This window comes from Harpia harpyja, chromosome 12 (genome assembly GCF_026419915.1).
Source record: "Harpia harpyja isolate bHarHar1 chromosome 12, bHarHar1 primary haplotype, whole genome shotgun sequence".
Taxonomy (NCBI): domain Eukaryota; kingdom Metazoa; phylum Chordata; class Aves; order Accipitriformes; family Accipitridae; genus Harpia; species Harpia harpyja.
This window is the reverse complement of record NC_068951.1, coordinates 2133400-2143441: the sequence shown is the minus strand read 5'-3', so window position 1 is coordinate 2143441 and position 10042 is coordinate 2133400. Positions and strand designations below refer to the sequence as shown.

The 10042-nt window shown below is 55.6% G+C and overlaps 1 long non-coding RNA gene across 1 annotated transcript; it reads left to right on the top strand.

Moving 5' to 3' along the window:
- Positions 1-4926: 4926 nt before the first annotated feature.
- Positions 4927-7075, top strand: LOC128149547 (uncharacterized). The gene is made up of 2 exons (XR_008237666.1): positions 4927-6222; positions 6342-7075. It is a non-coding gene; the product is annotated as an uncharacterized LOC128149547 (long non-coding RNA).
- The last annotated feature ends 2967 nt before the right edge of the window (positions 7076-10042 follow it).

Genomic DNA, 10042 nt, shown 5'->3' with positions numbered 1-10042 from the left:
GTCCAGGCAGAGCCAGTGGTTCTAAGCAAGTTCATGAGGAGCTAATTAACATGCTGGAGCACTAATTTAAGGGGTGGTTCAGGTGATTTCAAGGTACGGAAGTACCTGTACAACCTGTAATGTTAGAGGTGCAGGAAGGCTTTAAAAATGTCGAGCGTGGTCCTGGAGCTGGCAGGTGAGGGATGTGCACAGACAGGGTCGATGATGCTTCAGCTCTCGGGTCTGTTTTGTGCAGCTGAACTATGCGAGTGGGAAATACTTGACGGGTTGTTTGCTTCGGAGATTATCTCAAAGTGGTTTGCAGCGTAGTAAACATCACCCCGCGGAGAGGCCGTTCCTCCCCAGGGGGGGAGCGCGGGAGGGCACTGAGCTCTGCCGAAGCGGCGGTGGGAACCCCAGTGTTTCTCCGCGTTGGGATTCGTGGACCGTGTCACCTTGGTGCAAAGCTCCCGACCTTGAGTTCTTGAAGACCTGGTGAGCATCGTACCTCTGCAAGAAGGCTGCTGATCCTCCCTGTTAAGTAGAAAAGCTGCGTTTTCGTTTCACTTGGAAAATGGAAGGCAACGGAGCAGTCCTGAAGTTCTTTCTCTCATTTTGGCTTTCCACACCGAGGGGAGAGAGGTCGGGTCACCACAGCAGACAACCGGCTGGTCCGTGTTCCTGGTGCTGTGCATCTGCCCCAGCATCGCGCGTGCTGCGGCCGGCCCGTTCCCTTTGTTCTCCCGTGTGTACCAGCCGGCGTGCACCTCATGACGCTCTTCAGCCCTGGTGTTCGTAAAGCGCTTTGAGGTCCTGTAGTAAAAGTCTTGGCGGTGCAGAGCTCTGGTGCGTTTCATGCCTCTAGACCTTTTTTCCTGTAAAATCTTTCCTGTCATCATACTGTTAACAGCTGGACGTGCAGTTGATGGGGCGGGAAGGCCCACTTCACTGGGTGAACCAAGGCTTTCCCCAAGTGCCTTGTTTATTAATTTCTGGTTCTGATCCGCAGCAGCCGGCATGGCTCACCGTCTTCAGGGCGAGTATCACGCTCTCTGACTGACATAATGGACTTTACAAGGAGAGAAATTAAATTAGTATCTCAGAAACGTACTATAAACCAGCTTTGATAGCACTAGGAAAAGTTAAGTGGAGCAATCTGTGCCTTCTGACGTACTCTCAGTTTTTAATTACAGTGGGCCTCTGTGGGTTCATTAACTTTGTTGCTGCGATGGGTAGGAGTGAGCCGGGTGTTGGGAGCAGTCACTCCTGCCAGTCCTGGCCCCGGGACCCCTGTTGCCGCCATTTCCCCCTTTGGCTTCTCGGGTTGAGGATGAAAATGAACCTGAGTCAGTGCTGGCTTAACTTCCCTCACGGGGAATGTTGGCTTCCAGGCACGGACCGTCCGAGTCATCCGCTCACCCCGCTGTGGCCGTTGGGTAAAACTAACTTCAGTTTATTTTAATGTCTTACATACATTAGTGGAAACAGGTTCTGCTGGAAGGCATGCAGGCAGACCATGTTGGCTGTTCTGCCAGCGCTTGTTCCGGGAATGTATTTTCTAGGCTTTTAACAGACCAAAACCAAGGCACCAAGCGTCTTTTTTTTTAAGAACGTGTTCTTCCCAAAACTCAACATTTTCAAGAGTCCGTTGGCTCCGAAGAAGATGGAAAGGGGTAGTAACTGGAAGATGGAAACACCTTTGTTAAAGCGGAGGGGCCAGCCAAACTTAACCCCCTCTCCTAATGAATTTTGTTGTCCATCGCAAGCACAGAGGCAGGTGGGTTTCTCGGCCGGTGGAAGCGGGCAGGTAGCCGCCCTTGGCTGCCGCAGCGTTACCTCCCCGGTGCCACCGTGCTTTCAACCCGCCGGCGCTGGAGCAGCTCTCCACCATTCGTGCACGGGGAATCTGCCTTTTCAGATGGTCCTGAGCTTCCGATAGTGCCGCTTTGTTGGTACAACTGAGGGCAATTGTCTGCCCCGGGGCTGCGTGGCCCCTCTGTCCTGCCCTCGCCGGCGCAGCTGCCCGTCGGCAGCAGAGCGTGATACTGCCTTCATTGTGCAAACAGTTTGGGAAGTGCAGCGGGGAGGGAGGGAATCTGTCCTTAATTGCACATCATACTGATAGCGGAGTACTTAATAAACCTAACATTAGCGCTGAAATAGAAATGGTTAGAAAACTTGTGGTTTCTCCTCGAAACCACAGTTTGGGGTTTTTTTGTTGTTTGTTTTGGGTTTTTTTTGAACAGAAACTTCTGCTTTAGAACAGCAGACTCATTCATTGATCTGTTCGTGTTAGTCATGGCTCGAGATTTCTTACTCCTGATAACAGCAGATAGTTTTTAGCTGTACAGCAAAATTATAGTAATTTCTAGATTGGCTAAAAATAGCTACAGCTCTGGTAAGAGTCCACTATGCCGAGTGCAAAATAATCCTCCCTGCACCTGCACAGTGAAGAGCAGTTTATCCTGAAGCTATTTCAAATAGAAAGCTGAATTTTTAGAAAAAATCAGGATTCCAGGAAGTTCCCTGTGTAACAAATGTTCCCTAAAATCCCTCTCCCGCACGCCTGAAGAAGGCGAGTGAGTCAGACTGCAGAGCCTGACGTACCCACCCGCGCTGTCTGCTCCTCGCAGCACTTGGTCTCACTCCGGCAGAGCCGTGGGACGGGCACGGAGCCCGGCAGAGCCGCGGGACGGGCTGCAGCTTCGCCTGGCCCTCGCTCAGCCCCGTCCCAGGCAGCGAGAGGGTTCTGGCTCGGCCTGCCGCTCATCCCCTCCCAACCGGAGGGCTGCGTGTATATGCAACAGTTGTAGGGCTATTAACATAATTTTATGCACTAATTTGTGTAATCATTAAAGAGTTGAGAAGGGCATTGTTCGCATGAGTAATTACCTCTGTATTCTAATAGCTCTAATTCGTCCCTTAAGTGAGTTTCATATTTCTGTGAGTCAGCTAACGATTCACGCTTCAAGTATAATATTTTTTTTTTTAAATACCTGTTTCTCGTATGACTTGGTCGCACTCTGCGTAGCTGATGACGTGGCGGATCCTGCCGAGCTTAGACCACACGGATGTCTACCTGGGAAGATTTGCCAGCGTGGACCCGGGGCTCCGGTGCTGGGCTGGCTCCCGCGGCAGGGATGGCGCAGAGCGTTTTACTTGCTGGGATGCCGAGAGGCTGCAGAAAGCAGCTGCCTCCAGCACGCCAGCGGAAATTTAAAAATGAAAAACTTGGCAGTTTGCTGAACTCTGGGTCTTTTCCTTCTGACAAAGGGCAGGTCTGTATTTTTCTAGTGATTTTTGATACTGTTTTAAACTTGGGAAAAACTTCCTCTGCGCAGCTCTGGGTTGGATTTGACTCTGCCTCCTTTGGCCACGTTCCCTCTCCATCCCCGCACACGTGTGTATCTTTACAGTGCACGTTAAGAAGCTGCAGGCCGGAGGGAAGGCACAGGAATGATGCGGGACCTTTTCCTGGTGGCACCCAAATTCATTTGAGCTGGAGCTGCCTGCGTGCCTGCACCCCGATTCGGCAGCAGTCAGCGGGTATTGCCAAAGATTTTGTTCACCCCCTTGGAAATATGGTGCAGAGTTGGTTCCTCAGCCGGCGAGAACCTCGGCCGCCCGCTTTCTCACCGCCCCGCCGGAGTGGGGATGCTCTGCCCAAGGCTCATCCCTGTGGGATCAGCCAAACGATGCAGACGAATGCACAAACATTGATTATTTTGGAGACAATCCATAGCTGCCAAACAAGATTAAACAACACCCAGGTCCCAGAAAAAAGTAAATAGCAAAGAATAAAGAAAATGGGGCACGGGGTTGGCAAAGGCACGAGTGGGTCCTGGGGGACCACGGACATCTAGCTGGGTATTAATCCCCACCATCCCCATTCCCTTCCCTGAAGGATTTCCGAGCTCTTTGCCGCTATTAATCGCAGCAGCCCTGCAGGGAAGGTAATGCAGCATTATCCGTGTTTTCCAGCTGTGACTGGGGAGGAGGGAGGCAGCCGGCTCGCCCGAGCTTTGCCGTGTGTCAGTGAAAGATCAGGGATTAGCGCTAGGATTTCCTCGCCGCCTCGGCTGCTCTAATTCAGTGGCCGTGTTTTTCCCTAAATGCACTGACCTTATGTGCCTGCTGCCGTACATCCCGCGCCCAGGAGGAGCCGGGGCAGATGGTGGGAAGGGGAGCAAGGCAGGAGCGGATGTTTCCCTGCAGTCCTTGGCCCTGCAGGAAATATTACTAAAAATGGTCACTGGTGATTAACCGGAGGAGCGAGCCGCTAAGTAATTGGTACACGCTCTGTCTCGTGAAGTTTTCAAATCAAACCGTGGATGCTTTTCCAGAGGCAGTGTTGCTCAAAGGCAAAGTGCTGAGGGCAGTGCGGGGCGGACGCTCGGGCAGGGGTCGGTGAGCCCCTGCCAGCGGGTCTCTGAGACGTCCTTGTACAAAATGGAAAATATATGCTGTATATCTGCATGTCTCTGTGTAAATCGTATATAAATCATATATACACGCAGAACCGAGGATTTGATGTTAAGCGTGGGCAATCCGCACGGGATGGCATCGGTACCTCGGCTCTGTGCACCCCTCCGTGTGCCGGCTGTCCCGGGGCGTCCCCCACCCCACGTGTGCACCCGCAGTGGGCAGCAGCAGAGGCGGGCGGCCCTGCTTTTGGGCTACGGGCAGTAATTTTGCACATCCCCAGGGCCGGCGTGGCGAGCGGCAGGGAGGGCAGCTCTTCTGCTCTTCCGCAGCCGCTTTGTGGGAAAAAGTTGTGACGGAGATAACCAAAATAATAACAAAAGGACACTGGGTGCTCGCGGTGCGGGGCAGCTCTGCCGCTCAAGGTGCCAAACAGAGATTAGCTCCGTCGCAGCTGAGGACAAGGAGGTGGGAAGAGATAACGCCACTTTCCCGGCACGCTGCCCGCCGGCGGCGGGGCTAAACATAGCCATGCTTGCTCCTCCTCGGCCGCGGCTCGCTGGCCACCATCCCGTGGGCTGTGCCGGCTGGAAGCACCGAGCATCTCCCGCCGTGCCGTGGCGTGCGCCGGGCCGCGAGGGAAGCGGTGGAGCCGTGGAAGAAGGGAACCAGCCCCCGGCGATGCTGCGTGCCCGGGGAAAGAGAAGCTCAGGCTGCGGGAAAGTGGGAATCCGCCTGCCGTGGCACTGTGGGGAGAGGGGATGGTGCCGGATTCACGGGGATGACAAAGTTTAGGGAGGATGATGAAATCCCAAGGGAAGGCAGGGAGGGTTTTCCATAGCAGGTGTGGCAGCGTGGCCGAAGGGGGGACAGGGGGTGCACGAGGTGCAGCCGGGAGGGAACAGTTTGGGAGAACTGCACGGAGGGGAGCGACCGTTGCAGGGCTGTTTGGCATGGGAATGCTTTCACCAGGGAACTCCTGAAAGCATGGAGTAGCTGTAATGCTTTTCCTGCCTGGCGGGGGGCACGGGCATCGCCCGGCTCTCGGGGAGCCCTGGGCCGGCAAGTACGTGGTGGGAGCTCCCACCTGGCTCCGTACGGACCCGGAGGTCTCTCTGCCGCCGGGACAGCGTGTGGCCCTTGTAGCACCACGAGCACAGCCACAGGCATCACGCTGGCTTTTCCAGTTTCGCTCTCTACCTCATACATGGCTGCTGCAGCGACGCACCTCAAAGTTTGGTTCTAAAAACATGAAAACAGAGAGTCGAGCAGCGTTCAGCCATCCCTGCTGAGTCCTGCTAACGAGGCTCCTTCCCTTTGAGTAGCTTCTTGCTGCATCTCCATTGATTGTCGTAGTGCCTTTCTGCGGTGATTCAGCCGAGCTGGCTGGTAATTTCCTGCATCCTATTTTCCTCTTTTGAAAAGTGGAGCGATCTTTCAGATGTGCTAATTATGAGAAGGCGACGACGCTCTCCGCAGCAGCAGCAGCGCTCCTGCTAAGCCCCAGGGCAGGCGTGCATGGTGGCCCTGGCACGGCGCAGGCAGGGCATCGCTCCCACCGCTGCCCGAGAGCGCGGGAGGGAGGGAGGGATGCATGGCAGCAGGCTCGCGTGGTAGCAGAGACGATGACTGTGGGCAGCCATCTGGCAAGAGCTTTCCCTTTCCCTCTGCCTAGCAAATGGGTTGTCTGTCCCCGCAGCACCTTCCACCCGCGTTTTGCTGCAGGTCAGGGACGCGCTTGTCCGGCGGGTGTCAGGCAGAGGGATGCGATGGGATGCTCTTCGGAGGATGCTGAACCATCCCACAGTGTGAGCCGGCATGGTACGGCTGTGCTGGCGGGGAGGCTGTCCCGCCGGTGGCCGAGCCTTCGCAGCGGGCACACGCTCTGCTTCAACCTGTGCTTCTTCCTTGTGCTGACTTATTTTACTGTCTCTTTTTAGCTTCCCTGATCAGTTTGAGAGGGAAGTTGAGACTGCAAAGAGAGAAATCAGAGAAGACACAAAGTTGGGAAGCAGCTGAAGGGAAACTGCCTGCAGGGAGCACATTCTCAGTAATGTTGTTGCAGCTTATTTACACACTCGAGGGCTCTTCAGCCCCATGGAGCTGTGAAATTCAAAGCCCGCCGCGTCCCTCGGGGAGCAGAGCACAGACAGAAAGGGGTTCCTCTGAAGCTGAAATATTTGACAACATTTTCTATTCTTAGTGATGCAAGCACACGCTCGCCTAGCAAAATCACAGCACGGTGTGTCAGCAGGCAGGCAGGGGCTGGGGGAAAGCGCTTTGAAGGGCTCGGGTGAGGAGGGTGCATGGGTGCATGTGCCTGCCGTGGGGCAGCCTCTCGCCCAGCCCAACTCGTCCACTCTATAACCGTGGGAGATGCAGACAGCAGAAAAGCAAATTATGATTTTATTGCTCATGTCCCACTACGGGTCCTAACGCACAGGGGGCTTCTGCAAGGCTAATGGGATAAAATGGGTAGAGTTTAGATGGTCCTTCCGGGGCTCCCGGGTTCACGGAGGGGAGCTGCATCCCCCTGCCCTGCCCGGCTTCCCGAGCAGGCAGCACAGCTAATGGCACCTGTGCCAACAGGCACTTCATTAACTATTTTGTGGCGGAGCACGGTGGAGGAAACAGCTCCTCTCTGTACGAGTTGTGCCGCGAGGTGGGTTCAACAGATTAACCATGGGTGTTGCTTCTTCTGGAGGTGGACGTCCCCGGGGAGCTGCGTGCTGGGTGGCAGGAGGGCACGTGGGCGGCCGAGGGCTGCGTGGGGGTTTCGGCAGTGCCGGCAGCGGGCAGAGCACGGCTGTGGCACCGAGGGGCAGCCCCGGTGCTACCCTGGTCCCCGGGAGGCTTCCCAAAACCGGTCTCGGTACAGGCGCTGGAGGCAGGGGACACCCCGGCAGCCCCAGCAGCATTCCGGTCCTTCCCAACGATGTAGGAAGTGCTGAGGAAGAAAGGAGGGAAGATTTTTGTTTGAAAAGGCAGAAAAGAGCAGCCTCGGGACAGTGGTAAACGGGCCGCACGGTTCCCGGTGCCCTAGAAATTCCCTTTGCACGCTTGCCATGGGTACCAGAGCGGCAGCAGGGTGGCTGCTGATGCTATCACTGTCCCAGCTCGATGACTAAGGGAGCTGGAAGGTATAAATTAAATAACACAACACTTCAAGCCACCTGTTGTGTGGGTTTGTCCAAAGCAGTGCTGCTTTAATTAAGATGGAGAGTTTACAAATCTAACCTTTGTTTATTCTGCTTTGGGGCATATATAATGTAAATATGTGTTTTCAAACACTGTGGCTTTTTATATTTCCAGTTATAATTCTGGGTAAAGGAAAGTTTGTCAGGTTTGGCATAGACTTGCCCTTTATAAATACAGCTCCTGCAAACTCTTTCTCCCCCACCGGGGATTCTCTGCAGCACCTTGGCTCGCTTTGCTCCCAATGCAGTTTTTCTCTCGGCGATCGCTGCCCCGTGTCAGGGGTGCGAGAGGGGCTGGGAGGGCTCAGCCGGACACCGTCGAGAGGAAAGTGGGCTCCAGCTCTGTTTCCCTCTCCTCCGACTTAGTAAGAAGGCTCTGAGTCTTCTAGGTTTTGTTCTGGTATCCCCTCTTGGTTCCTTAGTTGTAAAAACAAGAAGAACATGGAGTTTAGCCTCCTACGTGCTCATCAGGATTTCTTCGATGACTCAGTGATACGCTTGGGTAGTTTTCTTAGCCTTTAATTGAAGTGAGTGTGATCCCTTAACAAAGAGACTTCTCCCAAGTCTTCATTAATAAGCGTTAACAAAAATAACTGACCGACCGGGAGAAAAATAACCAGGAGCGGCAGTGGTGTCCCCCTCTCTACAAACGCGGGTCTCCTCCTCTCTCTTGGCTCTCCCGCAGCCCCTCTCTGCCGGTGGCTGCGCCGCGGCTGGGAAGAACATCTCTGCGGAGCAGAACAAACCGTCCACGGGCGAGCTGGGCCGGCGCGATCCCGGCAGGGCTGACAGCGCGTGTTGCACGTGCGCTAGCAAACCCCTTTGACTCCTTTTTTTTTGGTTTGTGTTTCTTAATTAAGGGCTTCTGCAGAGCAAGGGCGATATTTTGCACGTTGCCAGTGCTGCCCGCCGGCTGCATCAGCACAGAGGTCTGCTGTGGTGCAGTCAGGGGTGATCAAAAACAAGCAGGCTCCAAATTCCCTGAGGTGGACGGACTGTCAGAGCTGCGGGTGCCCCTCAGGGGGTCTGGCCACTCCGGGCAGCCGAGCCCCCCGGGCACCTATCCACAAACTTTCCTCTGGGGTCACAAGGCCGAGAAACATTTTTTTTTAATGCAAACAGAGTTTGACGTAATCGCTCTGCTCCAGCGCTGGGGTTTCAAGGAGAAAAGCTAGCAGATAGCCTGAGAGGTGTGAAACAACCGCAAGTGTCACTCTGAACAGAACAACTGTTTTGCAATGCTCTTGGAAAGTGAAGAAACGCTCGGGGAGGGCCGAGGACCAGCGCCGCAGGAGCCAGGTGACTCGCCCAAAATTGCACAAAGCGGCGGCTGAGCCGGTGGGCTGGGACCCCCGATGAGTCCCCTGCCAACGGCTGCTCAGCCCCCACCGTCCCTCCTCCCCACCGTGGGAGCATGGCACCAGCATCACACTGAGCTGGGGCTTCGGGACCGGCCTTTGCATTATCTGTAACAGGAGACAAGAAAAAGCACCCGGCTCTCCCATAAGGGAGGAAGTAGTATGGGAAACTTCATTGACGTGAGCCGTATTTAGCCCTGCTTACTCAGGTCAAGCTGCGCGGAAGCCAGCGGCGACACGGCTGTGTTTCTTCCATCGCCCGACCCGCCGGGTGGTTTTGGTGAAGCGGGCACCGCGGCAGCTGAGGCCTCAGATGCGCAGCACGGCTCAGCGCGGATCTGGGCCCGAGCAAAGAGGATTGAACAGAGCCGGGGCGTGGGGGGTGGGGGGTGGAGGAAAAAAAAAAAAAAAAAAAAAAAAAAAGTCCTGTAAGCCTGTTCTCATCTCCCCCAGTCCAAGGGAAGACGGCCCTTCTGTGCGAGCAGAGGTCTGGTTTTAAAACACCTGTCCTGTCGCAGCGCTTAACCCGCCGCGCTGGCGTTTGTCCCGCGCTCCCCAAAGAAATGCCAGACGCCCCTCGGATGCCACCCGAGGCGGTGGTGCAGGTGCCCCCCCGGTGTCCCCGCATCCTCCCCTGTCCCCCGAGACCGCTGGGGAGCTCAGGGCCCGGTCCCCGCCTGCCCGTCAGGGATGTGCTTGATGTGTGTAAACACGTAATTAACGGTAAGTATATACTTAATTGCTTGTGGCTTTGATTTGCATTCAGGTGCTGCGCTGCAGATGCCTTAAGATACCAGCAAACCCGGTCAGTTTGCAGCTTTCAGGGGTGCAGGACAGCCTGCTGGGGGGGGGGGGGGGGAGCCCGTGGAAGCCCCCCACAATCACCAGAACCGTAGGAGCCAGGCCAGGGGCTGCACAGCCCTGGGGTGGCGGGGGGGTCGGCGGGGGACCCCGTCCCTGCCCACCGGGAAGCCACCGTGAGTACCGGGCTGCGGGAATAGCGCTGCCCACACCTCCCCGGTGTGCTGATGAAGGGCTTTGCACCCCAGCAGCCCCGGGCCAGCCCGCTGAAGGCGGCAGCGACCC